The sequence below is a fragment of the Phalangium opilio genome, unplaced genomic scaffold (assembly GCF_054372755.1).
Source record: "Phalangium opilio isolate 3A_F unplaced genomic scaffold, DU_Popi_V2 ptg000037l_1, whole genome shotgun sequence".
Taxonomy (NCBI): Eukaryota; Metazoa; Arthropoda; class Arachnida; order Opiliones; family Phalangiidae; genus Phalangium; species Phalangium opilio.
This window is the reverse complement of record NW_028324160.1, coordinates 2,731,430-2,746,970: the sequence shown is the minus strand read 5'-3', so window position 1 is coordinate 2,746,970 and position 15,541 is coordinate 2,731,430. Positions and strand designations below refer to the sequence as shown.

Sequence of the window (15,541 nt, the reverse complement as noted above, 5' to 3'; positions counted from 1 at the left end):
AACCATTGCGCAACGGAAGCCCAAATATTAAAAGGTCGTCAGTTATTGTGGAAAGTCCTTGACTTTTTACGTCACATCTGAGACATCACAACACCGCTCCCGGGTACGCTCGAACCACCAACCTTTCGGTTAACAGCCGAACGCGCTAACCATAGCGCAACGGAAGCCCAAATATTAAATGGTCGTAAGGTATTGAGGTAAAACTTTGACTTTTTACTTCACATCTGAGACCTCACAGCACCGCTTCCGGATGGGCTCGAACCACCAACCTTTCGGTTAACAGCCGGACGCGCTAACCATTGCGCCACGGACGCCCAAAAATTAAATGATCGTCAGGTATTGTGGAAAAACTTTGGCTATTTACGTTACATTTGAGATCCCAAAACACCGCTCCCGGGTGGGCTCGAACCACCAACCTATTGGTTAACAGCTGAACGCGCTGACCATTGCGCCACTGAAGCCCAAAAATTAAATTTTCGTCAGGTATTGAGGTAAAACTTTGACTTTTTACTTCACATCTGAGACCACACAACACCGCTCCCGGATGGGCTCGAACCACCAACCTTTCGATTAACAGCTGAACGCGCTAACCATTGCGCCACGGAAGCCCAAAAATTAAATGCTCGTCAGGTATTGTGGAAAAACCCTGACATTTTACGTTACATCTGAGACGTCACAACAGCGCTCCCGGGAGGACTCGAACCACCAACCTATTGGTTAACAGCCGAACGCTCTAACCATTGAGCCACGGAAGCCCAAAAATTAAATGTTCGTCAGGTATTGTGGAAAAACTCTGACATTTTACGTAACATTTGAGACGTCACAACACGGCTCCCGGATGGGCTCGAACCACCAACCTTTCGGTTAACAGTCGAACGCGCTAACCATTGCGCCACGGACGCCCAAATATTAAAAGGTCGTCAGTTATTGTGGAAAATCCTTGACTTTTTACGTCACATTTGCGACCTCACAACACCGCTCCCGGGATGGCTCAAACCACCAGTCTTTTGAATAACAGCTGAACGCGCTAACCATTGCGCCACGGAAGCCCAAAATTTAAATGGTCGTCAGGTGCTGTGGAAAAACTATGACATTTTACGTTACATCTGAGACCTCACAACACCGCTCCCGGATGGGCTCGAACCACCAACCTATTGGTTATCAGCCGAACGCGCTAACCATTGAGCCACGGAAGCTCAGTAATTAATTGGTTGTCAGGTATTGTGGAGAAACTCTGACTTTTTACATTATATCTGAGACCCCACAAAACGCTCCCGGAGGGGCTCGAACCACCAACCTTTTGAATAACAGCTGAGCGCACTAACCATTGCGCCACGGAAGCCCAAAAATTAAATATTCGTCAGGTATTGTGGAAAAACTCTGACTTTTCACGTTACATCTGAGACACCACAAAACGCTCCCGGATGGGCTCGAACCACCAAACTTTCGGTTCGTCAGTTATTGTGGAAAACGTTTGACTTTTTACGTTACATCTGAGACCTCACAACACCGCTCCCAGATGGGCTCGAACCACCAACCTATTGGTTAACAGCCGAACGCGCTAACCATTGAGCCACGGAAGTTCAGAAATTAAATGTTTGTCCCGTATTGTGAAAAAGTTTTGACTTTTTACGCTACATCTGAGACCCCACAACACCTCTCCTGGTTGGGCTCGAAACACCAACCTTTCGGTTAACTGCTGAACGCGCTAACCATTGCGCCACGGAAGCCCAAATATTAAATGGTCGTCAGGTATTGTGGAAAAACCTCGACTTTTTACGTCAAATCTGAGATATCACAACACCGCTCCCGGGTACGCTCGAACCACCAACCTTTCGGTTAACAGCCGAACGCGCTAACCATTGCGCCACGGAAGCCCAAATATTAAATGGTCGTCAGGTATTGTGGAAAACCCTCGACTTTTTACGTCACATCTGAGACATCACAACACCGCTCCCGGGTACGCTCGAACCACCAACCTTTTGAATAACAGTTGAGCACGCTAACCATTGCGCCACGGAAGCCCAAAAATTAAATGTTCGTCAGGTATTGTGGAAAAACTCTGACTTTTTACGTCACATCTGAGACCTCACAACACCGCTCCCGGATGGGCACGAACCACCAACCTTTCGGTTCATAGCCGAACGCGCTAACCAATGCGCCACGGAAACCCAAAAATTCAATCGTCGTCAGGTATTGTGGAAAAACTTTGGTTTTTACGTTACATTACAGATCCCACAACACCGCTCCCGGGTGGGCTCGAACCACCAACCTTTCGATTAACAGCTGGACGCGCTAATTATTGCGCCACGGAAGCCCAAAAATGAAATGTTCGTCAGGTATTGTGGAAAAACTCTGACATTTTACGTAACATCTGAGACGTCACAACACCGCTCCCGGATGGGCTCGAACCACCAACCTCTCGGTTAACAGCCGAACGCGCTAACCATTGCGCCACGGACGCCCAAAAATGAAATGTTCGTCAGGTATTGAGGTAAAACTTAGGCTATTTACGTTACATTTGAGATCCCAAAACACCGCTCCCGGGTGGGCTCGAACCACCAACCTATTGGTTAAAAGCCGAACGCGCTAACAATTGAGCCACGGAAGCTCAGAAAATAAATGGTTATCACGTATTATGGAAAAAGTTTGACTTTTCACGCTACATCTGAGACCTCACAACACCGCTCCCGGATGGGCTCGAACCACCAACCTTTCGATTAACAGCCGAACGCGCTAACTATTCGCCACGGACGCCCAAAAATTAAATGGTCGTCAGGTATTGTGGAAAAACTCTGACATTTTACGTTACATCTGAGACGTCACAACACCTCTCCCGGATGAGCTCGAACCACCAACCTATTGGTTAACAGCCGAACGCGCTAACCATTGCGCCACTGAAGCCCAAAAATTAAATTTTCGTCAGGTATTGAGGTAAAACTTTGACTTTTTACTTCACATCTGAGACCTCACAACACCGCTCCCGGATGGGCTCGAACCACCATCCTTTCGATTAACAGCTGAACGCGCTAACCATTGCGCCACTGAAGCCCAAAAATTAAATGCTCGTCAAGTATTGTGGAAAAACTCTGACATTTTACGTTACATCAGAGACGTCACAACACCGCTCCCGGGAGGGCTCGAACCACCAACCTATTGGTTAACAGCCGAACGCTCTAACCATTGAGCCAAGGAAGCCCAAAAATTAAATGTTCGTCAGGTATTGTGGAAAATCTCTGACATTTTACGTTACATCTGAGACGTCACAACACTTCTCCCGGATGGGCTCGAACCACCAACCTATTGCTTAACAGCCGAACGCGCTAACCATTGAGCCACGGAAGCCCAAAAATTAAATGTTCGTCAGGTATTGTGGAAAAACTCTGACATTTTACGTTACATCTGAGACGTCACAACACTTCTCCCGGATGGGTTCGAACCACCAACCTATTAGTTAACAGCCGAACGCGCTAACCATTGAGCCACGGAAGCTCAGAAAATAAATGGTTATCATGTATTACGGAAAAAGTTTGACTTTTCACGCTACATCTGAGACCTCACAACACCGCTCCCGGATGAACTCGAACCACCAACCTTTCGGTTAACAGCCGAACGCGCTAACCATTGCGCCACGGACGCCCAAAAATTAAATGGTCGTCAGGTATTGTGGGAAAACTTTGGGTTTTTACGTTACATTAGAGATCCCAAAACACCGCTCCCGGGTGGGCTCGAACCACCAACCTTTCGGTTAACAGCCGAACGCGCTAACCATAGCGCAACGGAAGCCCAAATATTAAATGGTCGTCAGGTATTGAGGTGAAACTTTGACTTTTCACATCTGAGACCTCACAACACCGCTCCCGGATGGGCTCGAACCTCCAACCTTTCAGTTAACAGCCAAACGCGCTAACCATTGCGCCACGGACGCCCGAAAATTAAATGGTCGACAGGTATTGTGGAAAAACTCTGACATTTTACGTTACATCTGAGACGTCACAACACTTCTCCCGGATGGGCTCGAACCACCAACCTATTGGTTAACAGCCGAACGCGCTAACCAGTGAGCCACAGAAGCTCAGAAATTAAATGGTTGTTAGGTATTGTGGGTAAGTTATGACTTTTTACGTTACATCTGAGACCCTACAGCACCTCTCCCAGGTGGGCTCGAACCACCAACCTTTCGGTCAACAGCCGAACGCGCTAACCATTGCGCCAAGGAAGCCCAAAAATTAAATGGTAGTCAGGTATTGTGGAAAAACTTTGGCTTTCTACGTTACATTTGAGATCCCACAACACCGCTCCCGGGTGGGCTCGAACCACCAACCTATTGGTTAACAGCCGAACGCTCTAACCATTGAGCCACGGAAGCCCAAAAATTAAATGTTCGTCAGGTATTGTGGAAAAACTCTGACATTTTACGTAACATTTGAGACGTCACAACACGGCTCCCGGATGGGCTCGAACCACCGACCTTTCGGTTAACAGCCGAACGCGCTAACCATTGCGCCACGGACGCCCAAAAATTAAATGGTCGTCAGGTATTGTGGAAGAACTTTGGCTTTTTACGTTACATTAGAGATCCAACAACAACGCTCCCGGGTGGGCTCGAACCACCAACCTTTCGGTTAACAGCCGAACGCGCTAACCATTGCGCAACGGAAGCCCAAATATTAAAAGGTCGTCAGTTATTGTGGAAAATCCTTGACTTTTTACGTCACATCTGAGACATCACAACACCGCTCCCGGGTACGCTCGAACCACCAACCTTTCGGTTAACAGCCGAACGCGCTAACCATAGCGCAACGGAAGCCCAAATATTAAATGGTCGTCAGGTATTGAGGTAAAACTTTGACTTTTTACTTCACATCTGAGACCTCACAGCACCGCTTCCGGATGGGCTCGAACCACCAACCTTTCGGTTAACAGCCGGACGCGCTAACCATTGCGCCACGGACGCCCAAAAAATAAATGGTCGTCAGGTATTGTGGAAAAACTTTGGCTATTTACGTTACATTTGAGATCCCAAAACACCGCTCCCGGGTGGGCTCGAACCACCAACCTATTGGTTAACAGCTGAACGCGCTGACCATTGCGCCACTGAAGCCCAAAAATTAAATTTTCGTCAGGTATTGAGGTAAAACTTTGACTTTTTACGTCACATTTGCGACCTCACAACACCGCTCCCGGGATGGCTCAAACCACCAGTCTTTTGAATAACAGCTGAACGCGCTAACCATTGCGCCACGGAAGCCCAAAATTTAAATGGTCGTCAGGTGCTGTGGAAAAACTATGACATTTTACGTTACATCTGAGACCTCACAACACCGCTCCCGGATGGGCTCGAACCACCAACCTATTGGTTATCAGCCGAACGCGCTAACCATTGAGCCACGGAAGCTCAGTAATTAATTGGTTGTCAGGTATTGTGGAGAAACTCTGACTTTTTACATTATATCTGAGACCCCACAAAACGCTCCCGGAGGGGCTCGAACCACCAACCTTTTGAATAACAGCTGAGCGCACTAACCATTGCGCCACGGAAGCCCAAAAATTAAATATTCGTCAGGTATTGTGGAAAAACTCTGACTTTTCACGTTACATCTGAGACACCACAAAACGCTCCCGGATGGGCTCGAACCACCAAACTTTCGGTTCGTCAGTTATTGTGGAAAACGTTTGACTTTTTACGTTACATCTGAGACCTCACAACACCGCTCCCAGATGGGCTCGAACCACCAACCTATTGGTTAACAGCCGAACGCGCTAACCATTGAGCCACGGAAGTTCAGAAATTAAATGTTTGTCCCGTATTGTGAAAAAGTTTTGACTTTTTACGCTACATCTGAGACCCCACAACACCTCTCCTGGTTGGGCTCGAAACACCAACCTTTCGGTTAACTGCTGAACGCGTTAACCATTGCGCCACGGAAGCCCAAATATTAAATGGTCGTCAGGTATTGTGGAAAAACCTCGACTTTTTACGTCAAATCTGAGACATCACAACACCGCTCCCGGGTACGCTCGAACCACCAACCTTTCGGTTAACAGCCGAACGCGCTAACCATTGCGCCACGGAAGCCCAAATATTAAATGGTCGTCAGGTATTGTGGAAAACCCTCGACTTTTTACGTCACATCTGAGACATCACAACACCGCTCCCGGGTACGCTCGAACCACCAACCTTTTGAATAACAGTTGAGCACGCTAACCATTGCGCCACGGAAGCCCAAAAATTAAATGTTCGTCAGGTATTGTGGAAAAACTCTGACTTTTTACGTCACATCTGAGACCTCACAACACCGCTCCCGGATGGGCACGAACCACCAACCTTTCGGTTCATAGCCGAACGCGCTAACCAATGCGCCACGGAAACCCAAAAATTCAATCGTCGTCAGGTATTGTGGAAAAACTTTGGTTTTTACGTTACATTACAGATCCCACAACACCGCTCCCGGGTGGGCTCGAACCACCAACCTTTCGATTAACAGCTGGACGCGCTAATTATTGCGCCACGGAAGCCCAAAAATGAAATGTTCGTCAGGTATTGTGGAAAAACTCTGACATTTTACGTAACATCTGAGACGTCACAACACCGCTCCCGGATGGGCTCGAACCACCAACCTCTCGGTTAACAGCCGAACGCGCTAACCATTGCGCCACGGACGCCCAAAAATGAAATGTTCGTCAGGTATTGAGGTAAAACTTAGGCTATTTACGTTACATTTGAGATCCCAAAACACCGCTCCCGGGTGGGCTCGAACCACCAACCTATTGGTTAAAAGCCGAACGCGCTAACAATTGAGCCACGGAAGCTCAGAAAATAAATGGTTATCACGTATTATGGAAAAAGTTTGACTTTTCACGCTACATCTGAGACCTCACAACACCGCTCCCGGATGGGCTCGAACCACCAACCTTTCGATTAACAGCCGAACGCGCTAACCATTCGCCACGGACGCCCAAAAATTAAATGGTCGTCAGGTATTGTGGAAAAACTCTGACATTTTACGTTACATCTGAGACGTCACAACACCTCTCCCGGATGAGCTCGAACCACCAACCTATTGGTTAACAGCCGAACGCGCTAACCATTGCGCCACTGAAGCCCAAAAATTAAATTTTCGTCAGGTATTGAGGTAAAACTTTGACTTTTTACTTCACATCTGAGACCTCACAACACCGCTCCCGGATGGGCTCGAACCACCATCCTTTCGATTAACAGCTGAACGCGCTAACCATTGCGCCACTGAAGCCCAAAAATTAAATGCTCGTCAAGTATTGTGGAAAAACTCTGACATTTTACGTTACATCTGAGACGTCACAACACCGCTCCCGGGAGGGCTCGAACCACCAACCTATTGGTTAACAGCCGAACGCTCTAACCATTGAGCCAAGGAAGCCCAAAAATTAAATGTTCGTCAGGTATTGTGGAAAATCTCTGACATTTTACGTTACATCTGAGACGTCACAACACTTCTCCCGGATGGGCTCGAACCACCAACCTATTGCTTAACAGCCGAACGCGCTAACCATTGAGCCACGGAAGCTCAGAAAATAAATGGTTATCATGTATTACGGAAAAAGTTTGACTTTTCACGCTACATCTGAGACCTCACAACACCGCTCCCGGATGAACTCGAACCACCAACCTTTCGGTTAACAGCCGAACGCGCTAACCATTGCGCCACGGACGCCCAAAAATTAAATGGTCGTCAGGTATTGTGGAAAAACTTTGGTTTTTACGTTACATTTGAGATCCCACAACACCGGTCCCGGGTGGGCTCGAACCACCAACCTATTGGTTAACAGCCGAACGCGCTAACAATTAAGCCACGGAAGCTCAGAAATTAAATGGTTATCACGTATTGTGGAAAAGTTTTGAATTTTTATGCTACATCTGAGACCCCACAACACCGCTCCCGGGTGGGCTCGAACCACCAACCTATTGGTTAACAGCCGAACGCGCTAACCATTGAGCCATGGAAGCTCAGGAATTAAATGGTTGTCCCGTATTGTGGAAAAGTTTTGACTTTTTACGCTACATCTGAGACCCCACAACACCTCTCCCGGTTGGGCTCGAACCACCAACCTTTCGGTTAACTGCTGAACGCACTAACCATTGCGCCACGGAAGCCCAAAAATTAAATGTTCGTCAGTTATTGTGGAAAAACTCTGACATTTTACGTTACATCTGAGACCTCACAGCACCGCTCCCGGGAGGGCTCAAACCACCACTCTTTTGAATAACAGCTGAAAGCGCTAACCATTGCGCCACGGAAGCCCAAAAATTGAATCGTCGTCAGGTATTGTGGAAAAACCTTGACTTTTTACGCCACATCTGAGACCTCACAACACCGATTTCGGGTGGGCTCGAACCACCAACTTACTGGTTAACAGCCGAACGCGCTAACCATTGAGCCACGGAAGTTCAGAAATTATATGGTTGTCTCGTATTTTGGAAAAACTCTGACTTTTTACGTCACATCTGAGACCTCACAACACCGCTCCCGGGAGGGCTTAAACCACCAGCTTTTGAATAACAGCTGAACGCGCTAACCATTGCACCACGGAAGCCCAAATATTAAACGGTCGTCAGGTATTGTGGAAAACTCTTGACTTTTACGTCACATCTGAGACCTCACAACACCGCTCCCGGATGGGCTCGAACCACCAACCTATTGGTTAACAGCCGAACGCGCTAACCATTGAGCCACGGAAGTTCAGAAATTAAATGTTCGTCAGTTATTGTGGAAAAACTATGACATTTTACGTTACATCTGAGACCTCACAACACCGCTTTCGGGTGGGCTCGAACCACCAACCTTTCTGTTAACAGCCGAACGCGCTAACCATTGCGCCACGGAAGCCCAAATATTAAATGGTCGTCAGGTATTGTGGAAAAACCGCGACTTTTTACGTCACATCTGAGACATCACAACACCGCTCCCGGGTACGCTCGAACCACCAACCTTTTGAATAACAGTTGAGCGCGCTAACCATTGCGCCACGGAAGCCCAAAAATTAAATGTTCGTCAGGTATTGTGGAAAAACTCTGACTTTTCACGTTACATCTGAGACACCACAAAACGCTCCCGGATGGGCTCGAACCACCAAACTTTCGGTTCGTCAGTTATTGTGGAAAACGTTTGACTTTTTACGTTACATCTGAGACCTCACAACACCGCTCCCAGATGGGCTCGAACCACCAACCTATTGGTTAACAGCCGAACGCGCTAACCATTGAGCCACGGAAGTTCAGAAATTAAATGTTCGTCATTTATTGTGGAAAAACTATGACATTTTACGTTACATCTGAGACCTCACAACACCGCTTTCGGGTGGGCTCGAACCACCAACCTTTCTGTTAACAGCCGAACGCGCTAACCATTGCGCCACGGAAGCCCAAATATTAAATGGTCGTCAGGTATTGTGGAAAAACCGCGACTTTTTACGTCACATCTGAGACCTCACAACACCGCTCCCGGATGGGCACGAACCACCAACCTTTCGGTTCATAGCCGAACGCGCTAACCAATGCGCCACGGAAACCCAAAAATTCAATGGTCGTCAGGTATTGTGGAAAAACTTTGGTTTTTACGTTACATTTGAGATCCCACAACACCGGTCCCGGGTGGGCTCGAACCACCAACCTATTGGTTAACAGCCGAACGCGCTAACAATTAAGCCACGGAAGCTCAGAAATTAAGTGGTTATCACGTATTGTGGAAAAGTTTTGAATTTTTATGCTACATCTGAGACCCCAAAACACCGCTCCCGGGTGGGCTCGAACCACCAACCTATTGGTTAACAGCCGAACGCGCTAACCATTGAGCCACGGAAGCTCAGGAATTAAATGGTTGTCCCGTATTGTGGAAAGGTTTTGACTTTTTACGCTACATCTGAGACCCCACAACACCTCTCCCGGGTGGGCTCGAACCACCAACCTTTCGGTTAACTGCTGAACGCACTAACCATTGCTCCACGGAAGCCCAAAAATTAAATGTTCGTCAGTTATTGTGGAAAAACTCTGACATTTTACGTTACATCTGAGACCTCACAGCACCGCTCCCGGGAGGGCTCAAACCACCACTCTTTTGAATAACAGCTGAACGCGCTAACCATTGCGCCACGGAAGCCCAAAAATTGAATGGTCGTCAGGTATTGTGGAAAAACCTTGACTTTTTACGCCACATCTGAGAACTCACAACACCGATTTCGGGTGGGCTCGAACCACCAACTTACTGGTTAACAGCCGAACGCGCTAACCATTGAGCCACGGAAGTTCAGAAATTATATGGTTGTCTCGTATTTTGGAAAAACTCTGACTTTTTACGTCACATCTGAGACCTCACAACACCGCTCCCGGGAGGGCTTAAACCACCAGCTTTTGAATAACAGCTGAACGCGCTAACCATTGCGCCACGGAAGCCCAAATATTAAACGGTCGTCAGGTATTGTGGAAAACTCTTGACATTTACGTCACATCTGAGACCTCACAACACCGCTCCCGGATGGGCTCGAACCACCAACCTTTCGGTTAACAGCCGAACGCGCCAAACATTGAGCCACGGAAGCTCAGTAATTAAATGGTTGTCAGGTATTGTGGAGAAACCTTGACTTTTTACGCCACATCTGAGACCTCACAACACCGGTTTCGGGTGGGCTCGAACCACCAACTTACTGGTTAACAGCCGAACGCGCTAACCATTGAGCCACGGAAGTTCAGAAATTATATGGTTGTCTCGTATTGTGGAAAAACTCTGACTTTTTACGTTACATCTGAGACCCCACAAAACGCTCCCGGAGGGGCTCGAACCACCAACCTTTTGAATAACAGCTGAGCGCACTAACCATTGCGCCACGGAAGCCCAAAAATTATATGTTCGTCAGGTATTGTGGAAAAACTCTGACTTTTCACGTTACATCTGAGACACCACAAAACGCTCCCGGATGGGCTCGAACCACCAAACTTTCGGTTCGTCAGTTATTGTGGAAAACGTTTGACTTTTTACGTTACATCTGAGACCTCACAACACCGCTCCCAGATGGGCTCGAACCACCAACCTATTGGTTAACAGCCGAACGCGCTAACCATTGAGCCACGGAAGTTCAGAAATTAAATGTTCGTCATTTATTGTGGAAAAACTATGACATTTTACGTTACATCTGAGACCTCACAACACCGCTTTCGGGTGGGCTCGAACCACCAACCTTTCTGTTAACAGCCGAACGCGCTAACCATTGCGCCACGGAAGCCCAAATATTAAATGGTCGTCAGGTATTGTGGAAAAACCGCGACTTTTTACGTCACATCTGAGACATCACAACACCGCTCCCGGGTACGCTCGAACCACCAACCTTTTGAATAACAGTTGAGCGCGCTAACCATTGCGCCACGGAAGCCCAAAAATTAAATGTTCGTCAGGTATTGTGGAAAAACTCTGACTTTTTACGTCACATCTGAGACCTCACAACACCGCTCCCGGATGGGCACGAACCACCAACCTTTCGGTTCATAGCCGAACGCGCTAACCAATGCGCCACGGAAACCCAAAAATTCAATGGTCGTCAGGTATTGTGGAAAAACTTTGGTTTTTACGTTACATTTGAGATCCCACAACACCGGTCCCGGGTGGGCTCGAACCACCAACCTATTGGTTAACAGCCGAACGCGCTAACCATTGAGCCACGGAAGCTCAGGAATTAAATGGTTGTCCCGTATTGTGGAAAGGTTTTGACTTTTTACGCTACATCTGAGACCCCACAACACCTCTCCCGGGTGGGCTCGAACCACCAACCTTTCGGTTAACTGCTGAACGCACTAACCATTGCTCCACGGAAGCCCAAAAATTAAATGTTCGTCAGTTATTGTGGAAAAACTCTGACATTTTACGTTACATCTGAGACCTCACAGCACCGCTCCCGGGAGGGCTCAAACCACCACTCTTTTGAATAACAGCTGAACGCGCTAACCATTGCGCCACGGAAGCCCAAAAATTGAATGGTCGTCAGGTATTGTGGAAAACCTTGACTTTTTACGCCACATCTGAGACCTCACAACACCGGTTTCGGGTGGGCTAGAACCACCAACTTACTGGTTAACAGCCGAACGCGCTAACCATTGAGCCACGGAAGTTCAGAAATTATATGGTTGTCTCGTATTGTGGAAAAACTCTGACTTTTTACGTCACATCTGAGACCTCACAACACCGCTCCCGGGAGGGCTTAAACCACCAGCTTTTGAATAACAGCTGAACGCGCTAACCATTGCGCCACGGAAGCCCAAATATTAAATGGTCGTCAGGTTTTGTGGAAAACTCTTGACTTTTTACGTCACATCTGAGACCTCACAACACCGCTCCCGGATGGGCTCGAACCACCAACCTTTCGGTTAACAGCCGAACGCGCCAACCATTGCGCCATGGAAGCTAGAAACTTATATGGTCGTCAGGTATTGTGGAAAAACTTTGACTTTTTACGTCACATCTGAGACCTCACAACACCTCTCCCGGGTGGGCTCGAACCACCAAACTTTCGGTTAACAGCTGTACGAGCTAACCATTGAGCCACGGAAATTCAGAAATTAAATGTTTGTCCCGTATTGTGGAAAAGTTTTGACTTTTTACGCTACATCTGATACCTCACAACACCGCTTTCGGGTGGGCTCGAACCACTAACCTTTCGGTTAACAGCCGAACGCGCTAACCATTGCGCCACGGAAGCCCAAATATTAAATGGTCGTCAGGTATTGTGGAAAAACCTCGACTTTTTACGTCACATCTGAGACATCACAACACCACTCCCGGGTACGCTCGAACCACCAACCTTTTGAATAACAGTTGAGCGCGCTAACCATTGCGCCACGGAAGCCCAAATATTAAATGTTTGTCAGGTATTGTGGAAAAACTCTGACTTTTTACGTCACATCTGAGACCTCACAACACCGCTCCCGGATGGGCACGAACCACCAACCTTTCGGTTCATAGCCGAAAGCGCTAACCAATGCGGCACGGAAACCCAAAAATTAAATGGTTGTTAGGTATTGTGGAAAAACTTTGGTTTTTACGTTACATTTGAGATCCCACAACACCGGTCCCGGGTGGGCTCGAACCACCACTTTCAATGAGTGTTTTATAGGGAATTAAGCTGAATTCGGTCAAAAATTTCTCCAAAAAAAAATGCATTCAAAAAAGTACCGAAAAAATCGCAGGTTTTTCTTCTTCAAGACACAAAATCCGTGAATACGATTTCTTATTGAAAATTGAATTTTAAGTTTTTTGAATGAATATCGTTACATTGCTTGAATTAAAGCAAAAAGTATAAAAATAATGGTTTCAATGAATATATTTGAAAATAGTGAAGAAATACTCATGGTATGATTCTTTGGCCGTGAAACGTCGATTTTGAAAATGTTATTAAAACTCGAGGTACATTTTTATTTATTGTTCAATCGAGATGAAATCACTTTTATTGAGTGTTTTATAGGGAATTAAGCTGAATTCGGTCAAACATTTCTCCAGAAAAAAATGCATTCAAAAGTGTACCGAAAAAATCGCATGTTTTTCTTCTTCAAGATACAAAATCCGTGACAACGATTTCTTATTGAAAAATTGAATTTTAACAGTTTTTTGAATGAATATCGTTATATTTGCTTGAATTAAAGCAAAAAGTATAAAAATAATGGTTTCAGTGGTTATATTTGAAAATAGTGAAGAAATACTCAAAATATGCTTCTTTGGCCGTGAAACGTCGATTTTGAAAATGTTATTAAAAATCGAGGTACATTTTTATTTATTGTTCAATCGAGATGAAATCACTTTTAATGAGTGTTTTATAGGGAATTAAGCTGAATTGGGTCAAAAATTTCTCCAGAAAAAAATGCATTCAAAAAAGTACCGAAAAAATCGCATGTTTTTCCTCTTCAAGATACAAAATCCGTGACAACGATTTCTGATTGAAAAATTTAATTTTAACAGTTTTTTGATTGAATATCGTTACATTTGCTTGAATTAAAGCAAAAAGTATAAAAATAATGGTTTCAGTGAACATATTTGAAAATAGTGAAGAAATACTACAGTCACTGGTAACAAGATCTAACTGCATTCTCGACGCTCCCACTACCGTGATTATTGCTATCTTTCTGTTGTGCCCTACTTGTGAGAAGTCAGTTCGCTTTCGCTCGTGATCGATTAGTTTTGTTGCCAAATCCGGCCCCATCAAAAACGAGTAACTAGCAAACCGTGTTAAAAAATCTTCTGTTATTGCGTCGCAACCCAAAAAAATGGCGTGTAAATTCAAGACCAACGTACTTTCGTGAAACATTCAACGCCCGCTATATAAAAAATAAAATCGAATATCTCTTATTTTATCAGCAACCGACGAAAAATTTGGAATCTCAATTTTTCACTCTTCAGAGCACCAGCCACTGTGAACAAGGACTAACTGTATTCTATCTTTCAGGTATGAATGATCACCTTTAACGTTTTCAACGTCTCGCCTTCCACTGTGATCGCTACCGTCGGCTTAGCTACTTGCAAATCGTCGTAAGTCATCCCGCTTTTGCTGGTGGACAGCTTTCTCCAAGACCCGTATTTGCCTCGTGATAAGTACCATTAACGCATAACTTACAATCCGTGCTGAAACAAAAAACATCCGTTCTTGCGTCGCTTAAAAAAGACCTGGCGTGCAAAGCCAAGAGCATCGGTCTTCTTAAAAAAATCAACGCCCGCTTCTAAAAAAAACGAAAGGAACTACTCTCGCTTGTCTCATCTACAACCGAGGATTTAAATTGTGATCTCAACGCTTTGGAGCTTCAGTCACTGGTTACAAGATCTAACTGCATTCTCGACGCTCCCACTACCGTGATTATTGCTATCTTTCTGTTGTGCCCTACTTGTGAGAAGTCAGTTCGCTTTCGCTCGTGATCGATTAGTTTTGTTGCCAAATCCGGCCCCATCAAAAACGAGTAACTAGCAAACCGTGTTAAAAAATCTTCTGTTATTGCGTCGCAACCTAAAAAAACTGGCGTGTAAATTCAAGACCAACGTACTTTCGTGAAACATTCAACGCCCGCTATATAAAAAATAAAATCGAATATCTCTTATTTTATCAGCAACCGACGAAAAATTTGGAATCTCAATTTTTCACACTTCAGAGCACCAGCCACTGTGAACAAGGAGGGGTTTGTTTGTTCATGTATTGCTTAATTACTTGAACCTGTTCTTTCAATTAAAAATAATAACATATCTTTAGTGTAGCGGTTATCGCATCCGCCTCACTCCCGGAAGGCCACAGGTTCGAAACCGCGAAGTTTTTTTTTTTGCTTGGAACATGCAAAGACCTTTATAATTATCCGAACATTTGTGTCAAGGTCACATTATTTACATCCCCGTATCTCTGGTAGAACCAGAGTTACGAGCCTGCAAAGTTTATTTTCAAAAATCAAAAGTAACCTTCTAACAATAAGTGAGACAAAAAATAAGTTGACGACGATATTGAGGTAGCCTCAAGTTTAAAGTATCCTTGTATGGGGAGCAAAGAG

The 15,541-nt window shown here is 45.7% G+C and overlaps 6 non-coding genes across 6 annotated transcripts; all 6 read right to left on the bottom strand.

Annotated features, from left to right (window-relative positions):
- Positions 1-1,123: 1,123 nt before the first annotated feature.
- Positions 1,124-1,196, bottom strand: TRNAI-GAU (transfer RNA isoleucine (anticodon GAU)). The gene has a single exon. It is a non-coding gene; the product is annotated as a tRNA-Ile (tRNA).
- A 902-nt stretch (positions 1,197-2,098) lies between these two features.
- Positions 2,099-2,171, bottom strand: TRNAH-AUG (transfer RNA histidin (anticodon AUG)). The gene has a single exon. It is a non-coding gene; the product is annotated as a tRNA-His (tRNA).
- A 3,154-nt stretch (positions 2,172-5,325) lies between these two features.
- Positions 5,326-5,398, bottom strand: TRNAI-GAU (transfer RNA isoleucine (anticodon GAU)). Its single transcript has one exon. It is a non-coding gene; the product is annotated as a tRNA-Ile (tRNA).
- A 902-nt stretch (positions 5,399-6,300) lies between these two features.
- Positions 6,301-6,373, bottom strand: TRNAH-AUG (transfer RNA histidin (anticodon AUG)). Its single transcript has one exon. It is a non-coding gene; the product is annotated as a tRNA-His (tRNA).
- Positions 6,374-9,476: 3,103 nt separating this feature from the next.
- On the bottom strand, positions 9,477-9,549 carry TRNAH-AUG (transfer RNA histidin (anticodon AUG)). Its single transcript has one exon. It is a non-coding gene; the product is annotated as a tRNA-His (tRNA).
- Positions 9,550-11,477: 1,928 nt separating this feature from the next.
- TRNAH-AUG (transfer RNA histidin (anticodon AUG)) lies at positions 11,478-11,550 on the bottom strand. Its single transcript has one exon. It is a non-coding gene; the product is annotated as a tRNA-His (tRNA).
- Positions 11,551-15,541: the final 3,991 nt, after the last annotated feature.